This window comes from Triticum urartu, chromosome 1 (genome assembly GCF_003073215.2).
Source record: "Triticum urartu cultivar G1812 chromosome 1, Tu2.1, whole genome shotgun sequence".
Classification (NCBI taxonomy): domain Eukaryota; kingdom Viridiplantae; phylum Streptophyta; class Magnoliopsida; order Poales; family Poaceae; genus Triticum; species Triticum urartu.
Genome location: NC_053022.1, coordinates 527140168 through 527163145, shown reverse-complemented (window position 1 = coordinate 527163145; position 22978 = coordinate 527140168).

Genomic DNA, 22978 nt, shown 5'->3' with positions numbered 1-22978 from the left:
AATGGGAGAATGTGGACCTAAGACCCATATTGAGTTCCGATTTTCTTTCAAATACAAGCTTACTCTAGTGAAATCTGAGCGGGTCCCACTGGGCTATCTGTAGACACCCCCCCCTCCCCCCTCGGTTGTGTTTCGGTAGGATTGGGTTGGTTTCAAGTGGGTAATCGGCAGTGCATAATAAATAGCAACTTGATTAAAGTACAGAAACTAGAGTAAATGTCAAATTTACAATTGCTTTATAAACCGTCAAGGGCCAAATCGCAGTGGTTGTGCGATTTGGTTGAAACTTTTGTGTAGTGCATCTCAAATAGAGAAACGCCCCCTATGTGAAATTTTGGTTGCACTACACAAAACACTCTTAAGAAAAAAAAGTGTTTTACACAGTACACTAAAAAGCCACAACAATAACATGTTTATTTACTATACTTGATAGTCAAACACTGAGTAATGAAAGTGATAGTACAAAGTGTAGTATTACAGTGATAATATCTCAAGAAATATCATAAGGTAGTCTGTTTTAAGCTATGTACGAAGGTTTTATTTATTTTGGTCTGCTGGTGCTCCAACGATGATGGTGTGGTGCCATGACCGTCACAACCTATGAAGACAAGGGGTGGAGTTCCGCGGTGGTCTGACGAGTGGTGAGGGGAGCGTGTGGAGGAGCGGCGCGCCACATTGAGTTTGCTGCGCGACGCGAGGTATACAGAAGGCGCGAGGAGGAAAACAGGGTGCGAGGGGTAAGGATGTGCTAATCGCACAGTTGAGGGGCGACCGACGACTAGCGCGCCTCTTTATTATTCCCCTAAGATCACATCACCGGCATAAAGTTGGAACGGAATCATGGAAAAGCGAAAGGCCACCCGATTTGCTAGCAAGAAATGAAATTGGATCTCTGAGAGCATGTTCTTTGGATGGACCCTGCTCGATCTCGCGCGCGGAGACTCGTGCGCGCTCTTCCGTTCGGTCGCTGCAACTTTGGTCTGACGTTCAGACGTGGCCGCACGACAGGTTAGTGATATACTGCTAAATACTCCATAGACTTCATCAAAGTTCAACTTTCAAATTTGGACTTTAGCCTGTAATAATGCAATATGTAATCCAGATGTGGACTTAAGTAGACTGGATATAGCAGCAGACTGATCCTTGAACCACGCTAGCTAGTAGCTACTCCCTTTATCCGAAAATACTTGTCTTAGAAATGAATAAAATAAATGTATCTATAACTAAAATAAATCTAGATATAATTATTTCTACGACAAGTATTTTCAGACGAAGGGAGTACTTTCTGGGATAGATTCTGTAGATTTATTCCTCTTAACCAAGACCATTGGAATAAATAAGGACATAATATAGCACGAGCAAGAAAGGCGGGTGATACGTAGGATATCCGAGAGCATGTCCCCTGGTGGTTATTGGAATGGTTCGTCAGCTTTGCGGAGACTCGTCTGCGGTCTCTCCGATCTGACGGTCGTGATTTGCTTCCCGAGACATTCATCAAAGTTAACTTTCAGAGTGTGCAGATTTTTGAACTTTTACTTTCGTGCGAATGCAGATTTTTGAACTTGTATAGACCCGATATTAGTGGAGGCACGCCGAAGTTTTCAGAAATTATGAGTTTATGATTTTGCTTCGTAATTAACGCATGAGTTTTAAAAGTTTAAACCAAATTTAATACTCCTTTCGTCCGGAAATACTTGTTTTTAGAAATGGATAAAATAAATGTATCTACAACTAAAATAAGTCTAGATACAACTATTTCTAAGGCAAGTATTTCCGGACGGAGTGTAAGTCTTTTAAGAGATCCCACTATAGACTATATACAAAGCAAAATGAGTGAACTTAACACTGGCGGAGGTAGACAAGATACTAGGGGGGGCAAACATAAAAAATCTTCCTACTTACGGCAGCTGCAGCAGCGCACGTAGCTCCGCCGCTGCATCTGAATGTACTCTCTGTAGTGGAATCTCTAAAAGAACTTATATTTAGGAACGGAGTGAGTACTACCATCTAGCTCCCGGAACAATTTAAATGGTGTTATTTATTTAGTTAACACTTGTTTTTTCTATGTAGACTACAACTAGTCATACTTTTCAATAAAAATTTATAGGCACAAGTGCTTTTGAGCCCGAGCTCTAGAGCCCTTTTTTCTAGATTCATATTTAAAAATGCAAAAACTAAAGGAAAAAACTCCATGATCATAGTATATAGATGTGTTCAATTTTTATTAGACCGAAATTTTTGGAGTTCTATATTATCATCGTATTTTTATCAGATCTGGGTATCGGGCAGCGGATCAGCTTCTGGAAAGAACTTTCACTTCTTCATGCCAGCTTGGACGTGCTCTTCCCTGAGCTGTTCAGATTGTGCACAAGAAAGAACCTCACAGTGGCCTAGGGCTCTCAGCGAGGCGCGATGGACGCGCCACCTGAAACAACAATTCCTAAGCAAGCAGTATTTCCTCTTTTCATCTATATAGGGCCTAATATATTTTTCAAGACTAACTTTAATCAAATTTTAGAGCAATAATATATGACATAGAAGTTACACAAAGCATATCGTCAAATTCATATGTGAAAGAGGCTTTCAATAATATAATTTTTACATTATACATCTCATATACTATTAATCTTATCGATAATCAAAGACGGTTTTGAAAAACGCATTAGACCCTATCTCTACTCGTAATGGAGCAGTTGGTGAATAATCTTCACGGTTTATTTTCGCTGTTTTTTTTTCGTCTCTCCTCCCACCACCCCCTCCCACCCTGGTCCATCGGTTTATTTTTCTCTCCACTCTTTATTACAACCAGAACTTTCCTAACGTATAACAAATCACGGATTTAACTTCCTTAAATTATGCAAATCAATCGATTCCTTTTATTGGTTCAATTTGTCTTATGAAACAAACAACAGATTCTCAGGAAACAAATAATATATTTTAATCTAACTTTTCTAACTTATTTAAATCAATCGATTTCTCTCATTAGTGAAATTTGTTTTAGGAAACAAATAACAGACACGTCACAAACTTTCCTCCCAATAAATCTTCCTACTTACGGCAGCTGCAGCAGTGCACGTAGCTCCGCCGCTGCATCTGAATGTACTCTCTGTAGTGGAATCTCTAAAAGGACTTATATTTAGGAATGGAGTGAGTACTACCATCTAGCTCCCGGAACAATTTAAATGGTGTTATTTATTTAGTTAACACTTGTTTTTTCTATGTAGACTACAACTAGTCATACTTTTCAATAAAAATTTATAGGCACAAGTGCTTTTGAGCCCGAGCTCTAGAGCCCTTTTTTCTAGATTCATATTTAAAAATGCAAAAACCAAAGGAAAAAACTCCATGATCATAGTATCTAAATCAATCGATTTCTCTCATTAGTGAAATTTGTTTTAGAAAACAAATAACAGACACGTCACAAACTTTCCTCCCAATAAATAGTTTCTTAACATTTGCAAACTTTCCTAATCAGACACGTCACAAACGGGCAGATACTAATATCATGTTACCAAACAATAAAACCTCATTTGCATAAAAATCAGTTCAAAATCCTAACTTTTCTAAATTTTTACCTTTCCATGATAACAACCAACATTTCCTATGTTTTCCACCTATAGAAGGAAATCACCCCTCCATCATATTAGCATTTTTTTGGAATGAGATCTTCAGGTTATGATTTTTTTTGTGATTCTTTCCAATTGTGACCTCTCCTTCCGCTCCGGCTCCTTCTCGCATAAACACCTCCACCACAGCCAGCTGACGCCACCCCAGACCTCCTGCCTCTCCACACCTTCTCCTCCACCTCCTCCTTGTACTCCATTGACAATCCCTCCGCCATGTTTGTCCACGGCGATGTCGAGGACATGGCGCAGCAGCGTACCAGCGGGAGAGCAGTGCATAGCAGCAGGAAGCAGCACGTAGCAGGCGAGGCAAGCGGCCGGCGTGGCTGAGGGGGCGGCTGGCAGAAGATGGTCGTGACAGGAGGGGGCGTTATCCCTACAGATGGATCGAGAAGGATGCACCATGTTATTAGCAAATTATTTTTAAAACTACAATGTGTGTTTCCAAATGCCTTTTTATATTAGATTATTCTCACCGGAATGATTCATAATAATAGTTGCACATCATGTCATCGACAACTTGAACCAGGACAAGTATTTTGGAACGGAGGAAGTAACCTTTTATCTATTCCCGCTATTTATGTGTCATTAGTGCATGATTGCTTAATACTTCCATAGCAACATTGATTATATGTTTGCATCCATATATACTTTAAGGGTGTTGAGGTCATTATAGGAGTATTTAGATTGATCAAGTTTCTATTTGCTCTTTCTTCCTGTAAGGATTTCTCAAAATTGTTTATGAGTATTTAAATGATGAAGTTTCTATTTGGTATCACTTCCCGTGAGGATATCCCAAAATTACCATATCTAATATTATTTTAGCATGGCCTTTCGTAGTTCATGTGCACGTATTTTAGTGTATGACCCAATCTCATATTTTCTTCAAATTTATAGTGAAATGATGTTTCAATCAAGGTTGTCCATATTGAGCTACCTTGCGAAAAATATGCATAATGATTGTCTGTGTTTCTGATGAGCTGGAGCAGATGCACAATTGTACATGTACCGAATAAATCATGATGCAGGACCGCTTGTGGTTGTTTTTAGGGCACATAGTGTTGGCGTGGGGACCTTTTCGTATGTTCTATACTAAGAATTTTTCATCTTATGCTTTGTACTAAGTTGGTTTTATAACTTGTGTGCTTATTTCACTAATGCATGCAGGAGTATCAAACAGTGATGGTGTGTTCTGTATACGATTTTGTTTGCTCCAATTCTATATATTCTCACGAGTAGATGAGGTGTAAGCATGTGCAATGTAGTTCCTTTTTCTACATATGGTGATTGATTTCTTCTTTGGTAACCCAACTAACGGATGGTAATCAATCTTCAAATACCAAAACCAAACGTACAAGGCAACAATCAATTCACGTATCACAATCAGATTCTTCTTTAGTACCCAGCTTAACTCACGGATGGTAATCAATCTCCAAACAAAGGAAACAATCACTGTCGTTTATCTCTCGTCAATGTTACATAAAAATAACGTTGAGAATTTAGATGTATTGTTTGTCATGGAGCTGTGGCTGGCCATTTACATGAAATTAATTCCCTCAGTTGTGGTGGCAAATATAATACACATAATCCATATTGTTATGCACTAGCGCGTGTGCGTGTGAAATAGATGGATTATGATTCCGTACCCAATAAGATGGATATGTATGTGTTAGAGAGAGAGAGAGAGGGAGGGGGAGAGAGAGTGAGGAAGAGGGAGGGAGAGTGTGTGTGTGAGAATTTGATGGTAAAAAATGTCGCCAATGTCACTTGATATGCATGAGAATATTAAATGTAATATTAACATAACTGATATTGAACTCTTAAAGTTAATGTGGCTCCGTTGCAACCCACGGGCGTTCTTAGTATAGATGAAAGAGAGAGTATGTGAGTTTGCCGCGCTCTCGGAAGCGATGCAGCCGATGCGTGGTTTCCAATGAAAAGACAATGTCGAGTGACGGCGGACGGTGGACAGGAAATTCTCCTCGGCATCGGTGCACGCCGCCCAGTTCGTGGGATCGCTGCGAACGAACTTAGGGCATCTCCAGCCGTTGCCCCCCCAGGACGCATAAAAATCGCCCCCTGGGGGCGAGCCGGCGATACAATCGGCGCTGGGGGCGGTTTTGCGCCCAGTCGTCGCCCCCAGGCGCCGAAATTGGCCCACTTTGCAGCCCAATTTCGGCGAATAAAGGGCCCATATGGGCGAGAATAGGCCCATATTCGGCGTGGTTTCGCCGTGTCTCGGCGTTCAATTATCAACACAATTATTTCTTATCACATATTTCATCACAGAAAAATCAAATACTTCAATAAAATAGTACAACAACAAATAGTTCAATACAAATTATATAGTTCAACAAATACAAACTCGTATTTCATCACACGGCGTCCCCCTTGAGCCTCCATAGGTGCTCAATCAGATCTTTCTGCAGTTGATGATGCACCTGTGGGTCTCGGATCTCCTGACGCATACTGAGATAGGCAGTCCAAGTTGCCGGTAGATGGTGATCAACTTCGGCTAGAGGACCCTGCCTGTAGTATGGTTCAGTGTCAAACACTGGGTCTTCTTGTTCGCTCTCGATGATCATGTTGTGCAAGATGACACAGCAAGTCATAATCTCCCACATTTGATCTTTGGACCAGGTCTGAGCGGGGTACTGAACAACAGCGAATCGAGATTGGAGCACACCAAATGCCCGCTCGACATCCTTCCTGCAAGCCTCCTGAACTTTCGCAAACCAGGCGTTCTTGCCTCCTGCCGCAGGGTTTGAGATCGTCTTCACAAATGTCGACCATCTCGGATAGATGCCATCTGCTAGGTAGTACCCCTTGTTGTATTGGTGCCCATTGATCTCGAAGTTCACCGAAGGAGAATGGCCCTCAACGAGCTTGGCAAAAACAGGAGAGCACTGCAGCACGTTGATGTCATTGTGAGTTTCTGGCATACCAAAGAAGGAGTGCCAAATCCAGAGGTCCTGTGTGGCTACCGCCTCAAGCACCACACTGCAACCGCCTTTGGCGCCTTTGTACATCCCCTGCCAACCAAATGGGCAATTCTTCCATTTCCAATGCATGTAGTCGATGCTTCCAAGCATCCCAGGAAATCCTCTTGCTGCATTCTGGGCTAGGATCCGAGCAGTGTCTTCCGCATTGGGTGTTCTCAAGTATTGTGGCCCAAACACTGCCACCACTGCCCGACATAACTTGTAGAAACACTCTATGCTGGTGGACTCGGCCATGCGCCCATAGTCGTCGAGTGAATCACTGGGAGCTCCATATGCAAGCATCCTCATCGCTATCGTGCACTTCTGGATGGAGGTGAATCCAAGAGCGCCAATGCAATCCATCTTGCACTTGAAGTAGTTGTCGAACTCTCGGATGGAATTCACAATCCTGAGAAAGAGCTTTCGGCTCATCCGATAACGGCGCCGAAATGTTTTCTCGCCATGAAGTGGAGCATCGGCGAAGTAGTCGGAGTAGAGCATGCAGTAGCCTTCGAGACGATGCCGGTTCTTTGCTTTCACCCGCCCCGGCGCCGAGCCACCTCGCCGCGGCTTTTCATTGCTCGCCAGCAGCTGGGCGAGGGCGGCGAGCACCATGAGATGCTCTTCTTCCTGGACGTCGACCGCGGCTTCCTCCTCCAGCAGCACGGCGAGCTCTTCCTCGTCATCCGAGTCCATCGCCGAGTCAGGCAAAACGCCGAAAACCTTGCACTCGGTGGGCGTGTACCCGCCGCTAAACCGCGCCTCCGCGGCCGGAAACGGCGGCCGGAAACGCCCAACTGCTGTGGGAGGGGCTGCCGCGGCGAAGCGCTGCTATTTTCCGGCGGGGAATGGCTATCTAGCGGAGTAGGGTGGCGGCCGTCGCCGGGATATAGCTAGTGGTGGCTGAGGGCACGGGGGGTGCGAGGCGAGTCGGGGGAAGAAAATCTTGACTTTTCCCCTGTCGGTGTGGGCAGGCATGCTTTTCCCTAGCGCCGGAGCCCCCAACTGCTCCCCAGCGCGTCGGGTTCGGCCTGTGACCGCCGGACGGAAAAAAGGTCCGAACCAACGATTTTCGGCGTCCTAGGGGCGCGACTGGGTCGTTTTTTCGTCGCCGGCGCCGAAAAAGTAGTCTGGGGGGGGCCTGTTGGGGGCGTGGCTGGAGATGCCCTTAGGACGCTCTGCGGTGCCGGATCTTCTCATGTCTAATCGTGCTCGGAGGATGCCTCATGGCAGACAACCTGGCCAAGCGTGACTGGCCCCACATCCCCACATGTCAGTTGTGCCTTTCTTCACCAGAGACCGCTTGTCACTTTTTTTGCGGCATGCCCTTACCCGTGTGAGTTGTGGAGCCACGCCCTGACCGGCTGCAAGCTTCCCAACTGACCAGCTGATTTGGTGGATGGCGTGGAAGGAGAAACGCCATGGGTAGGTCTTAATCTACTGAAATTTAACCTAGTCTCAATCAACTGATGTAACATGTAAGAAAGAAAAGAAAAAACTAATATTTTTTCCACAAATCTTAATGTAAGATCTTACGAATATAGCATCAATTGAGACATAACAAAGTTTCGATCGACTGAGATATAACAAAGTCTTAGTCGACTGAGACTTAGCAATACTAGTTTTAAGAACAAATGGTCTACCACGACGCAAACTTTCTCTAGACTAACGGAGGGCATCGCCACTTAGTCAATGGCAGGTAGAAATAAGATTAGCAGTCTAATCCAATGACCTTTAGAACCAAACCGAGTGTTTGCAACGCCTATGGGCTACAGGCGGTGAATGCCTCCTCGGCATTTCCTTGACGCCTTGCCACCTTTGTAACTTGTCTTACTAAGTTTTCCCCTAATCATACAGACGATAAGCTGCTTCACCGTTCGTGAAAACCTTGTCTGCCTCTGGCTAGACCGACGATGGTGGTGTCCTTGGGTGTCGCCCCCTTCTTGAAGGCTTCGTCGCCATTGCTTCTTTTCCTTCATGTTGCTCTAGATGAAAATCTTGACCCATTGGGTTGGGCGGTGGCGACGCTTTGGTGTCATGCCTTCATGAAGGCACCGTCTTGGAGCTCATGGGACGTCAGTGCTCAGCTTCGTCTCTTCGCGGTGCTTGTTCCGGGTTGAGACCTCCATTGTCACCATAGTCATGCTTATTATCCATATGTTGATTATCGGAGTTTTATGGGTGGTGTTGCTGAATCTCAACACCTATATATCTTGTCTTGGGTGTGTGTGGTGTCGTGTTGTTTGGGTCGTTTGTATGCTAGCGTTGCTTTATATATAAAATGAGGCAAAATCCTTTTTCGGTAAGAAGTTGCTCCACGGCATTTTTGTCAGAAAAGCACATTTTCCTACACGGTGTAACTAATACCTTGATCCGGTGTGACTTTCTCTCCCTATGTTCATCTTCCTTCCTTCTCTCTACAAATAGGCCACAATGTCAAGATGCAACTAAACTAACTAAATGCAATTCACTTAGATACAATAGAACACATAAGAAACAATGCATTGTGGTGGTTGTCTCTAACTTTCTTGCACCACCTAGGATAACACGAAAAGAGCCAATGCATTGAGAGCATCCTAAGGTTGCGCCACCTAGTTTACAAGTCAAAGGTTTCTCCTCCTCTCTTACGAATTGCCATGTTCGCCGGACCGGGAGATCGAAGCACCATGTGACCTGTGTAGTCAATAGACTACCCATATTTTTTTTTACAAAAACATCCTGCAACAAGCAAAAATCATGGGAGAAAATCTCATGCATTCATACATTGACTACACAATGCCAAATTGACTACACATGATATTATTCCTGGCACCACCACTGCCATTATGCGCAACACAAGGTAGACAGATGTATCTGAAGACATATTGGAGTTTTCGGTACGTCATTAATCCTAAACCTATGTGCTGGTTGTTATGAACGTAGGATGCAGATGTATATGCTTCCGTCCTAAATTTCATTATGCGGGTCTCTCTTCTCCTATTTCTAGTAAGATGTTGTCATCTCACTCAATATGTTTGACTCCATTTTCTGTAATCTTTAGGTGTGAACAAACTCTTCTGTAGCTATGATAGAGTGGGAATGGCTGGTGGGTGTGTTTTACCCTCGTGCGTATGAGCATGGTACATGCCAACCACTGTACTTGAAAACGTAAATACAGTGGCTATTTCATCCTAGGAAATTTGGGTGCAATGAGTAAACCCGCACCTACTAGTCCTACCATCATATATACCTTCATCGTTCTTATATGCTAGATGTGAGTGATGACATTACCCACATAAAAAAATATGCAAACTATATCTCCATCTGTTCACCCGAGCTTCATATCTTGAAGTGAGAAAAAACCTTGTCAATTGCTGTTTTGACAAGACCATGCCTTAGGTATGAGCGGCATTGGAAAAAATGATTCAACGACCATGGAAGCTTTTAGCCTCAAGCCTCTACCATGCTACCAAGATATCCTTCACTCTTTGGTGCATGCTTGCGCTGATCACTTTGACTTGTGATGGATTGCCACATCCATCCTCGGTCATCGTAAGTTCTACATTGGACTATAGGAAACACCATCCTATATTTCTCCAGAAGGATCGTGTATATATGGTACAAAAGTGGAATGGTAATGTGAAGTTAGTCTGACGGTTGAAAAGCTTAAATGGCACAAATTTGGAAAGCTTAAATAACATGTATTAGACAATTGTAACATACTGAAATAGCAGGATATATAGCTCATTCAGATTATACTCCAATGATATGATTTTTTGTTACATGAACCAAATTTTATTAGCCTAATTGCTTGCTAACTTTGAATTCAACTTTGTATTCTTAGATGTGTGGGTGACATATATTTCGCAAGAGGAATTTTAAGATCTCCACTTGCCTCCGAAGAGGGATAATTTAATCTCAACTCTCGACTTGTCAAGGATAAATTGTGGTATACAAATATGGTAAGTATAAAAAAATTGAAAGCAAATAATTTAAGAGATATAATGCTATCTTTGAATATGTACTTTCGTATATACTACCTGTTCGATCAAAATAAAATATTAGTTTAGACGTATATATATTATAAATTGAAATGTGATTCCAATGCTTCTCATCCCATTCTTAGTTATTGAAGAAAAATATTATGTGTATCATAGAGACATAATATTTGATGATTATATCTTTTACTTAGTACGTGTTCCATCGAAAATGTTGAGTGGACAATAATGTTTATATTTTTGAACTTAACATGCATATCTACTGAAAAATGCTTGCTTTTGCACCGAAATGGTCTTTGTTGACAAAGCTAACAAGAGTGTGGAATTGAATATAAGATGTTGAGCGATCCAGTGCAACATGCAGTGTATAATGAGGCCCATGGGTACACGGCAACAACGAACAATCATTTCGTTGATGATAGTGCAGTCAAGGATCATGTGTTCCTAGATGATATTACCTGCATAGGTATTGGTGATTATTTCATTAAACGTTTAGTTATTTGTAAGGGAGTTGGTGTAGATTCTGTGTATTTTACCTCGTTAATGTCGTTTTAGGATGCAACATTTGTGCCAACGTGTGCCCCAATTAAGGATGGCAATTTTACCCATGGACAAGGATACCCATGGATATCCGACCCGTATGGAAAGGGTTTGGATATGCTTTTGCGCCCATGGGAAGCGCCCAAACATGACCCGGTTACTCGTGGGTAGGGCATGGATATAATCTGGTACCCATGGATATACCCAAACCCAATCCGGTAGTTTGACATAATGGGCAATATTCTGCTATCCCTACCCTAGAGTCACACGTCCCACTGTAATTTTGCCCATCATTATCTAAAACATGCAATACAAATTGCACAATCCACACCCTAACTTTTATTAGTTGACATTCAATCCCCACCTTAATATTACTTCAGCCCCCCTTCTCATCCTTTTATCTCGTTACTAAATGACTCATCATTAAGTATCAGCTCTGTCTCCTCTTCTTACTCCTCCTGCATCCCGAGAGATGGTCGGCGGTGTCAGCTGCTACCTCCATGTATGGTGGAGCACTGCAACAACCAGCACCACTGGCCTACGACAAAGCAACTCCGTATCCCCTCGACCCCTCTGTCTCTGCTTTTTCACACACGCATTGACGCATGGGTGTAATAGCTTATGTGCACATTGTGTTATGTCTTATGTATATGTCTTGAGAGGACCCGATGAACATCGAATGGGTATGGATATCCATCAGGTTTGGACATGGACACAAATTTTCACCCATGGGTTTTTTCATTGGTGCGCAGAGACTGTCTTCATGGATATGGATATGAATTTGATATTTTTTAACCCGATCCTAACCGGACCCATTGCCATCCTTAGCCCCAATGTCTTTGAAACTGAGGACGACTTTGGGAGGGCAAGAGTCTATTCCTAGATGGGTAGCATGGAACTGGTTCAGGATGCCATTGGAAGTTGGTGAGGATACAAAGCCCACCTTACTATTTTATTTGATCATTAGGAGTTCGTGGCTTGCCAATTATCCCTGCCTCTATATTGAAGTCCTTGCAAGATGTTCAGATTCAGAATAATTTTACTAAATGTCTTATTGACATGTTCATGGTGTGGTGCACATGTTCTGGTTGTTGCATTGAACTTGCTAGCTCTGTTCAGTTTGGACGAGATTGATGGCAGCAGCTACGCTCAGCCCATGTGATCTGCTCGACCCTGCTGCAAGGGCAGAAAATCTGAACGAGGATGGATGGATATGCCGCAGTAACATACTCAGAAGGAGAGCCAAGAACAAAGGCTAAATGTGAGAGGTCACAGCAGTGCATTGCATGCATCACAGTCCAGGATGAACGAGGATGGATGTGTGCGACAGAAACTGGGCAGAGCAGACGCATATCTCTTTAATCTTTATTCCCCTGAGACCACATGAATAAAGATGGACTCACGGAAAGGCTAAAGGCATCCGTTGCAATCTGCGAGCTACCGAGAAAAACGAAGAGTGTGGATATCCCGGAGCATGTTCCGCTCTTCCAATACGAGTTTCGTGTGCGGAGGCTCGTACATATGCTCTATTCGATTTCATTCGGTGGGTGTGATTTTTGCTACTCTCTCCGATACATAATACTTGTCTGTCAAACGAATGTATCTAGCATTAAAATATGCCTAGATACATCCATTTGAGTGACAAGTTATATGGATCGGAGGAACTACTAGGATGGTTCATACGTGCATGTGAAGCAGCATCAGGCGCCTGCTGCGAAACCATTAGCTGTTACATCTGCGTTTGCAGTTTGCTTCAGCTCGATGGATGCAACCCACGAGCAAAACAGTTGTACACTAGTACTAGTCCATACAGTGCAGAAACTTGACAGAGTAAATGCAAATATCTTCTATATTTATTCCACTGTGACCACTGGCCGGAATAAAGGTCGAACCATGATAAGGCCAAAGGCGCTGTGATCCGCGAGCTAGTGAGTTAAGGGAACGATAAGATATCCAAGAGCATGATCCGCGCTTCCATTTCACGCACGGAGGCTCGTATGCGCTCTTCTCGTTGATTGTAACTTTTGCTAGTTACGATGGTCTATATGTGTCCGCACACCACAGTGTCATCATAGTCACACGGTTTATGTATGTTCATTAATTCATACACTTGGCATGTGTTAGCCGGTTCACATATGAATGAGATAGTTGAATCTCCTACACTATTATGTTCGTGTATAATATTATTATCTTGGAACCATGAGAGGCACGAAACTAACTAAAAACCCCCAAAGCTGCCGGTTTCATGTTTCTTACTAGCACCAACCTTTCTTCTTCATAGTTCATGGCTCAAGTCGAATGAACTAGTTGAATTTGCTACACTATTGTGTTCTTGACCCCAGACATATCATTTATGAGATTTCATGATTTTTTGCACTTTATTAATTTCGAACCTTGACATGCTAAATTAAACAAAACCTCAAATAAACTTATCATTTTGGGTGTCCTGCTCCGATGATTTTATATGGTTCATGGCTTAACTTGGATCAAGAACCATATTTTAGGTGTCCTTTGATTTAGATAAATTTTGTAAGAATTCTAAAGAAAGGATTTGTATCCGCTTGGAACCATTTGGTTTGTAGGAATAGAATCATACTTCTGTATAAGATTTCTATTTCAAAGGATAGTAAATATAGTTTCGTAGTGACCGTGGTGGTGCTACGATGTCATTGCCGCCTTGGAGGCTCCATTGTGTGAGCAAGGTTCCTACTCGCCGGTGATTGGGTGTGGTTGTTGATTATAGCATCTTCTCCTCGCGTTGCGGGTTCCGTGGCCGTGACGGTTATGCTCCCATCGTGAGCTAGTTTGATGATGAGTTATGTTCGGAGGCCTCAACTTGGTATCCCATCATCCGTTCCTAGTCAGCTCTGGGGTGAGTGTGTTCATCGTCCAATGACGTGGCACCCTTCGATCCAGGGCGAGATGGTAGAGTGTTCACTTGGCGATGGAGCTGGTTGGCACAGTGATGTTTGACTTCCAGGTGTTGGTGATGGCATAGTCTCACCCGAAGTCTAGTCTCCCTCTCAACTTGGCTCCATTCTCGACTCCTGTTTCCTGATTGTGGATGAGGGCTCCAAGGACTCAAAGCGGTGCTCTAATCTTTCTTTTATTGTTGGCTTGTCGTTTTGGGGCTTTCTTTTCATCCTTGACACCGTTGTATCTTGTCATTTCCTTTGTCATTTGTGTGGTGCAGTGTCGTGTTGTAATGCTAGGTTGTTGCTTTATATATAAAGCGGGGCGAAAGCTATTTTCGGTCAAAATTTTGTAACTTTTTCTCTATGTCTTACACTCACAAATTTGGAGGTCTGCATTATCATTGTATGTGTTAATCATACAACTTAGCATTGTTTTATGTCAAAATAAATGTGTCACAACATATCTGTGAAATATTTGTAGTTTTTGCTAGTACAGAATATGTATAAAAGAACTAAAGTGGCTAAGCTAGCCTCAATCCTAAGCATTTGAAGTGTTGGGTGTTGATGCTTCACTAGCTGCCACGTGTTCACACTAAACCGTTGGCTAGGCTTTCTATTTTACATATTTTACGGCCTCTAGAGGAATTTACGTGGGATAATGGGAAGGCAGCTTCTCTGTTAAACACAGTACACATGCAATCGCTCATACATACATACATACATACACTCACCGCGGTATACCTAGCAGGCTTTAGATTTTACATTTTTGCTGCCTCTTAAGGAATTTACGTGGGATTATGGGAGGGCAGCTTCTCTTTTAAACACAGTACCGACACAGATGCTTATACATACACACATACACTCACCGCGGTATACCCGGCAGAACTTTTTTTATATTTTTACTGCCTCTGAAGGAATTTACGTGGGATGATGAGAGGGCAACTTCTCTTTTAGAAACAGTACACACACAGACACCCATATATACATACATACACTCACCACGGTATACTCGGTAGGCAGCTTCTCGGTGTATTTGGCCCAACGGGTTTTCTACAGCCAGCCAACCGAGCCAAACAAAAGGTGCATGTCCACTCACCACTTTGCTTTATCTCTCGAGAGGACTCCTCCCATCTTGAAACCCACACACACTCTCACGCGCACCCGCGCGTGCGCGCGCGCGCACACACACACACTCCGCGGACCACACCGTCAGTGCCGCGCGTTACCCTGAAGCACTACTAGCCACCCGATCCGCGGCCAGTGACTTGGGTCCAGATCGAGCAGTGGACGGTGCCGCCAGTCAACGACCACCGATGCCGACCTCACCTCGCTGCTCAGCGCTGACGAGCAGCTAAACGCGTGCGCGGGGGGGGGGGGGGGGGGGGGGGGGGGAGGGCACGAACATGAGTTCATTTGAGTCATCTCATAGTACCTACACACTTGGGAAAAGTTCATTTGTGTCATCTCATAATACCGACACCCAACCTTTGCCCCGTTAGTAGCTTCGGAAGGATCCTAAAAAGACAACATACACTATGTTGAGTTATTTCTTCTGGAATGTAGTATAAAAGATGTGAGGTCATTACGACCAAATTGGCTCCAAATTTTCTTATAGAAGATAGTAGTCACCGTGTCATTGTACGCATTCGGTTTAACAATAAATGATGTCTATGGAAACTAAATAGTTATGGAACAAGTAAAAAAATTAGTTCAAGTTTGGTGCACCAGAGTGTCAAATTAATGCTTCGTATGGTATGTGGTAAAGGTTCACCCTTTGCCCTTAAAATCAGAGAAACACTATTCACGCCTTATTTCACTTTGTGTTTACACCAACATTTTGAACGCCCGCCACCACCAACACGACAAAGGAGGAGTTGGTTCCCATGACATCCCCATTCATGCTCTTTATAAGCTTCAATTTAGTTTACTCATAACTTGGCTTTGGTGTTATTTATCAACATCAAATTACCAGCTTTGAGAATATATATATATATATATATATATATATATATATATATATAGGAAAATGGTTGTCATCAAGATGTGACCAAGAACTAATTTAAATCAAGATTGCATCATGTTCATATTAAATAAAGAAGTTAAGGACTTACCTTAACCAAGTTTCTCAATCTGTTGGTATGGTGTGGTCCTTTTTAAGATAGGGAGGTATAGGTAGAAAGGAACATCTGGGTTATGAAGGGTTGTGAACTTCAGTTTAGGTTGTTTCAGGTACCCAAGCACAGATGCCCTTGCATATTTATGTAAAGAAAAACTTTGATGTATCCATCAGTTTTTTTGGATTTGCACATAAATCCTATGTCTCATGGTTTATTGTTTAAGCACCATATTTGTGTACATTCAACTTATATTAGGAGTCTTCTATAATCCCACTATGTGATATTCTTTGCTCTAGATATCTTTCTGGATTAATATACTCCGTTCGGGTGAGTCAAGAGAAAGAGAAAACTGAGTAGTCCTGATATCTTTGGAAAACAATATATTAAGTACCCACAGTATTACAAATTTGTGTGTTTCATCCTGACAGTAGTTTCAGGAATAGGTCACCAGAATACTATTTGTAATGAAGGGCAAGGTTACCTTGCTCAATGTTCCTTGTTGTTATTTCGTGCACCGTTGTTACTCTAGGGTCAATTTTGTTGTGTTTTGTGTCTGTTCATTAAGAGAAAGCAACCGATCAATAGAAATTCAGAGGAAGACAAAATGTAGGTGTTTTGTATGGTTCATGCTGATTGTCCAATTCTTTTTATTTTTATTTTGAAATGACAGAGTGCATTTTTGTTTTGCAGCTTGGCTTCTCATAAGATTACCATTAATCTATTGTCTCTATCAATAGAACAATGGAGTATATTCAAAATCCAAAAAGGTATTGAGTAGTTACAGTTGCAATTGCAAGATCATGCCTACTGGAAGTCCTATTTCAATTATTGATTATCCGGGAGCTTGCTCACATGCTCGCTGAGAAGCTCTTACTGTCCCGGCTAGCGTTTCCATAATACACATAATTAGAAAAGAATAGGAATGGTTGTCCTTGTGATTCTCACGAGAGAAGTGCTACACACACGATGCTCTTTGGACGATTTACGCACGATCAATCAGCTCAGCCTCTGATCAAGTCTGATGCATGAATTAGCACCTTTGGATCAGTCGTCATGTAAGGGTCGTGCGAGCACTGTCGTGCGTAAAGTAGTTTCGTTCCCACGAGGGGCTATTCTCTACGTAGAAATAATCCATTTGCTTCCACTGACATTCACATTAACATATATGCAGAGGGATAGAGAGAAAGAATGTGAAAAGTTGTTGCCCTCTGCATTTATGTTAAAAAGTTCAGTCTCATATCTCTACTCTTATAAAAAATCGAGTTGGTGATGATGGTGTGCCTGCCATCTTGTAATATAGACCGTCCGATCTATATCTGACGGATAGAAAACAAACTATGATAATTTTACAAAAGATACCCGCATCTCTCTCCACATTTACAGATAAGGCCTCGCCCCATTCATCCTTATCTCTCACAACCTCATTGCTGAGCAATTAAAAAAGGATGTCTCTGGTACAATCTAGCATGGTGGCCGCTGCCGCCTGCCGGCGCCGTCCATCCCCATGCCTCCGCCCAGTCCGACCACCAGCCACCATCACGCAACACTCCTCCTCACCTTATCTCTAATCTTTTATTTTTTCGATGAAATTCTTGAGATACCATTTTTTCGATAAAATTCTCGAGATATCATTAGTTTTTACACATGGGATTACTCCTGCATGGGTCAATCACATCAGGTGTTTTGTAAAGAAATGCATCTTAATGTTCCGTGCAATGCACGAGCATCTTGCTAGTATTATGTTTATTTTAGAGTTAATGGTGATGGGTTTGAATAGGGTTAATTAATACTCTTATTTTTATTGGATGTACCATGCAGAATTATAAATTACTTCAGTTGAATGTACTTTGTTTTCTTGATGTAAGAAATAAGAATAGTGTCTGCCCCCAGCTCGACCACTATACCACCACCATGGCTTCTATTACTTCAAAATATAAAAACAACACATACACACATGCTCAACCACGGGCGCGGCGTGTCGCCGCGCCTTCTGCCTGCTAGTGGCTATAAAATCACCTGTGCATAGCTGGGATTAGCTAAGAGCCAAATCAAATGCAAGGTGCTAAAAATATAAACCAATTTTTCTTATCACTATATTTGGGAACAGCAGGTATCGGGCAGGCGGACACAGTACACCCCCTTTCAATATCTCTACAAGGGTATTTTGGTCCATCGATCTTCAATACTGATGGAGATCAGTTTTAGCCCTGAAGACCGACTGTCCACATAAGAATCAAGGCGAGGGGAAAGCTTCTCATAGACCACCGCATCCCTTGTCAAGTGAGCAGGATTACATGTACAGCTGCTGGCGCCTGCTTCTTGATTGCCACCGAGCACCAGCGCGCCAGGGCCACATCCAGTTGCATGGCTGTGCTTTCCTCCCGACGGAATGCTGCACGCCGTACTTCCTTTAGAGCTATATATAAAGTTCCCATGTACCATCTGGTCCGAATTATCTACCTCTTTAATTTGATTAATGAGCTACATTCACCCCTTTGTAAACAATTGTCTGTAGAGAGGATGACAGCACATCCATGTTGAGAATAAGCGTTTGCCCGGTTTTAGCAAACAGAATCCCTTAAAGCATTATACAAGTTAGGTCCAAAATAAAAAACAGAAAATAAATAAGTTCGATACAAGCCTCAAGAGGACCTTTGTTCACAAGCCGAAACTAAACAAGAGAAAACTACTAGCATAGTGCGTCGACGACTGATAGCGGATTCGCTTTTCGTTACCCACAAAAGTTCCAAAAGGATAGCTATCCATTAAAGTTTGAAAAGAATATGTAGCCACTAATGACTCAGTTTGTAAAGTTCCAAATCTTCCATATGCACTATACTAATAAATAAACTAATTCACTAGTACCGATTACATGTACACTGGGACATGAGTTCAACAATGCTTCAGTTGTCCAAGTTGATATCAACCGCGAGCGCACCTGTCGACAGCCGGCTTACTTATGCTGCGCATACCAATTCTTCTCACACCATGACTGGGACTTTGACTGTTCAGGCGTGCAGACAGGATGCAACACTTGAAATTGCAACTGCACATATCACAACATACTAAAAGGAAGCAACTACGTGGCAATGCAAACCACATACCATGCATGACCTTTCCATTGGGCACAAAAGCTGCATCGTCGGGCAAGTCTCCTTTGGCAATGTCTGGTCGTTTGATCAGGCAACTGCCAAAGGAGACCCGCCTAATAATGCATGGCCCCGTACGTCGGTCCTTGGGCCCTTCGCCGTGGCTTGCGCATGTTAGGTGGCGTTTGGTTGTGTGACTATCCACCCTAGGGGTAGGGATAGCCCATTTTGCTACGGATGCCACCCGTTTGGTTGACCAGCTAGCAAGGATACGGATAGCCAGATCTGGTGAAGTTGTAAGTTGTTATTTCAAGAAAGTCCTTCATGCTGTTGGAGAGCTACGTGGTGACCTTATTAGGAAGCCATCGTTGGAGACCCAATCCAAAATAGAAGGGAACTACTGGTGGGATCCATACTTTAAGGTATGAGGACGAGTGACAACAAAATTTTGATTTTGTAGGCTAGGATTGACTTAGATCTTAATCCTCATCTTTTTTTTTCACGAAATAGGATTGTATCGGAGCTATTGATGGTACACATGTATGAGCCTCCGTAACAAAGGACATGGAGCCTTCATTTCGTGGTAGAAAGATCCATACAACTCAAAATGTTATGGCAGCCGTTGATTTTGATCTTTGGTTTACATATGTTTTGGCTGGTTGGGAGGGGTCAGCACATGATGCGCTAGTTTTACGTGATGCGTTATACCGTCCAAATGGTCTTCGTGTACCAGAAGGTAACGAGAGTTAGCAACATTTTGTCAATGGCACTATCAAATATAACAAAGTAACCCGCTTGTTGCTCATATGCTAGGAAAATTTTATCTAGTTGATGCTGAATATGGAGCCAAGCCAGGGTTCTTGCCCCCTTTTCGTGGAGTGAGATACCATTTGAATGAGTGGGGGAATAATCCTCCTATAAATGAAAAGGAGTTATTTAATCTTAGGCATTCTTCTCTTCGCACGACCGTAGAACGTGGATTTGGGTCACTCAAGGGAAGATTCAAAATACTTGATGATGCCACCCCATTTTTCAAATATCCTACTCAAGTAGTCATTGTTGTAGCTTGCTTCATTATTCACAATTGGGTCATCAATGATGGGATAGATGAGTATATCATACCCGAGGATGAGTGGGTTGCCAATATTAACCATGCTTCATCATCAAGTGGTCAAGCAAGTGAACATACAACAATGGTTAATTTTAGGCAAGGAATCGCTGATAATATGTAGGCAGACCTCCAGAACTACATGCAGCAGAATCATATGTAGTAGCTTGATTTAAACCATTGTTATGTTGTGTTCTTCTTTTTTGAAACATTGTACTTGCTGGAATTTATTTGTAATGCCACATTATGGGTTGTATTGAATGTTTTTACCTCCTTTACTTGCTGAAAGTTATTGGTGATGAGAGATTGTGTGCTGAATATAATGTTCTTACCTCTTTTACTTACTAAAATTTATTATAGTCATGACACATCTGTGCATAACCTTATAGGAAATGGAGGCTAAACAAGTTGTATGGACAGCTCCGATGACTTCCTTCATGCTTGAACACCTATGCAAGGTTGTGGGTGATGGAGTTAGAACATCAACTGGCTTCAAGAAGTGCCAATTAGCTCGTTGTGCGACTGCTATGAATGAGCATTTTCAGCTCAATTCGACTCATGCCAACATTGGTAATCACAATAGGACATGGAGGAGGAAATGGGGAACAATACTCAGACTTAGGGGGTTGAGTGGTGCATTATGGGATGATGAGCAGTCTATGATCGTTCTTGACCATGAGCACTACGCTAACCATATTAAGGTATCTCTATATGTCAAGTACTAACTCCATCAAGCTGGAATGTGTTTCTATGTGCCATATACTTGTTGGAAATAGTTTCTATATGCCATTTAGTTGCTGGAAATTGTTTCTACATGTCAAATATAAGCTTAAATGAATTTGTATATGCCATATGCTTGCTGGAAATAGTGTCTACATCTCATGTACTTGCTGGAATTAATTTTATATGTAAAATACATGCTGGATTTCATTTGTTTTTGCTAAATAGTTGCTGGATATAGTTTCTGTATGCAATTTATTTGCTGGAATTTGTTTCTACATGTCAAATATAACCTGAAATGAGTTTCTTTATGTCAAATACTTGCTGGATTTCATTTGTTTATGCTAAATAGTTGCTGGATATAGTTTCTATATGCCATTTACTTGCTGGAATTTGTTTGCACATGTAAAATATAATCTGAAATGAGTTTCTTTGTGTCAAATACTTGTTGGATTTCATTTGTTTATGCTAAATACTTGCTACATGTCTACTTGTTGATGTTGTTTTCTTTTTTCTAGGACCACAAATAGGATGAGCCTTTTCTGAACAAGCCTCTCAAGCACTATAATGAGATGGCTATCATTCATGGCAATACTATGGCCACGGGTCAGTATACGAAAGGCTCAAATGACCCCCTTGGCACCGAGTTGAATGAAATTTCAGATAATGACGCTTCCCCACTTGAAGAAGGTAGCAAGTCAAGCAATGGAGGCGATTCAGTGGCTCCCAATCCCAAAAGGGCCAAAACAAAGTCTAGTGTTGATGAGGGGCTGCAATCAACCCTTATGGCAGTGGGTGAAAGGCTTGCTATTGCCATAGAGAGGAGTGTTAGCACCGACAACAGCTCCACGAGCATCTCTACGAACAAGTCTACGAATAACTCCATGGTGGGCCTTTGGGAGGGCATGCAAGATATTCCCTTTTTTGGTATTGATTACCTTGCCCATTATTTTGCTTACTTGGTTGAGAATCCGAACATTGCAATGGCGTTTCAACTCTTGGAGAAGGACCAAAAGAGTATTTGGGTTGATAGGTGTGTCAAAAACACCTTCCCTCCAATGGATGATTGAAGATTGAAGGCATGTGTGGTATTTGCATGACCTCTTTTGGTATGACCCAACATTATGGACTTTGGGTTGTATGACTTACTTTTGATGTCAACCAGACTATGAACTATGGGTTGTATAACGTAGAGATGCTGTACTATTCATATCTACATCTCATGCACTACTAGTTTATTATGTATAGTTGCTACTTGTCTAAAATGTTGGACTCTGATTATGAAGTTGCACTTTCCTATTTTCGAAATTATTGGTGTTGACATGTTATGTTGGTCTGTGATGTTAAAGTTTACTTCTAAATTTCAAAATAAAAGTTGAGCCCAGATTTGATACATCTATATTGCTGAAATTACATATTGGAGGGGTAATCTCACCACCTCAAACAAAATGGTGAGTGTCACAATCATCCACTCTTTCATCCTCTCAACCAAACACACAAATTGTTATCCCTACCCACCTGTATCCTCCCTACCAAACAAAATAATGTGGCTATCCAACTCATCTAATCCCTCACAACCAAACAACAAAAAAAGGCTATCCCCAGCCACATGGTTAAGGATATCCTTAGCCAGGTATCTTTGCCCGTGAACCAAACGCCACAGGCTCACGCCGCCTACTCTCCAGGATCGAGGTTTATCCTCCTCCGCCGACGAATATATAGGCACATATGGCATGCGGGGCCATGTTTGCCAGACCGCGAGAATGAACCAGCATTATCCTCGGCACAAGCTAGATAGGTGTATTTAAAGATATGTTGGCGTTTCCAGTACGTGAAAGATATGTTCAAGGATTCCGCGAGTTGCACACGGCCAATTGTTAGTATTACATTTCGATTGGATTCGGCGAC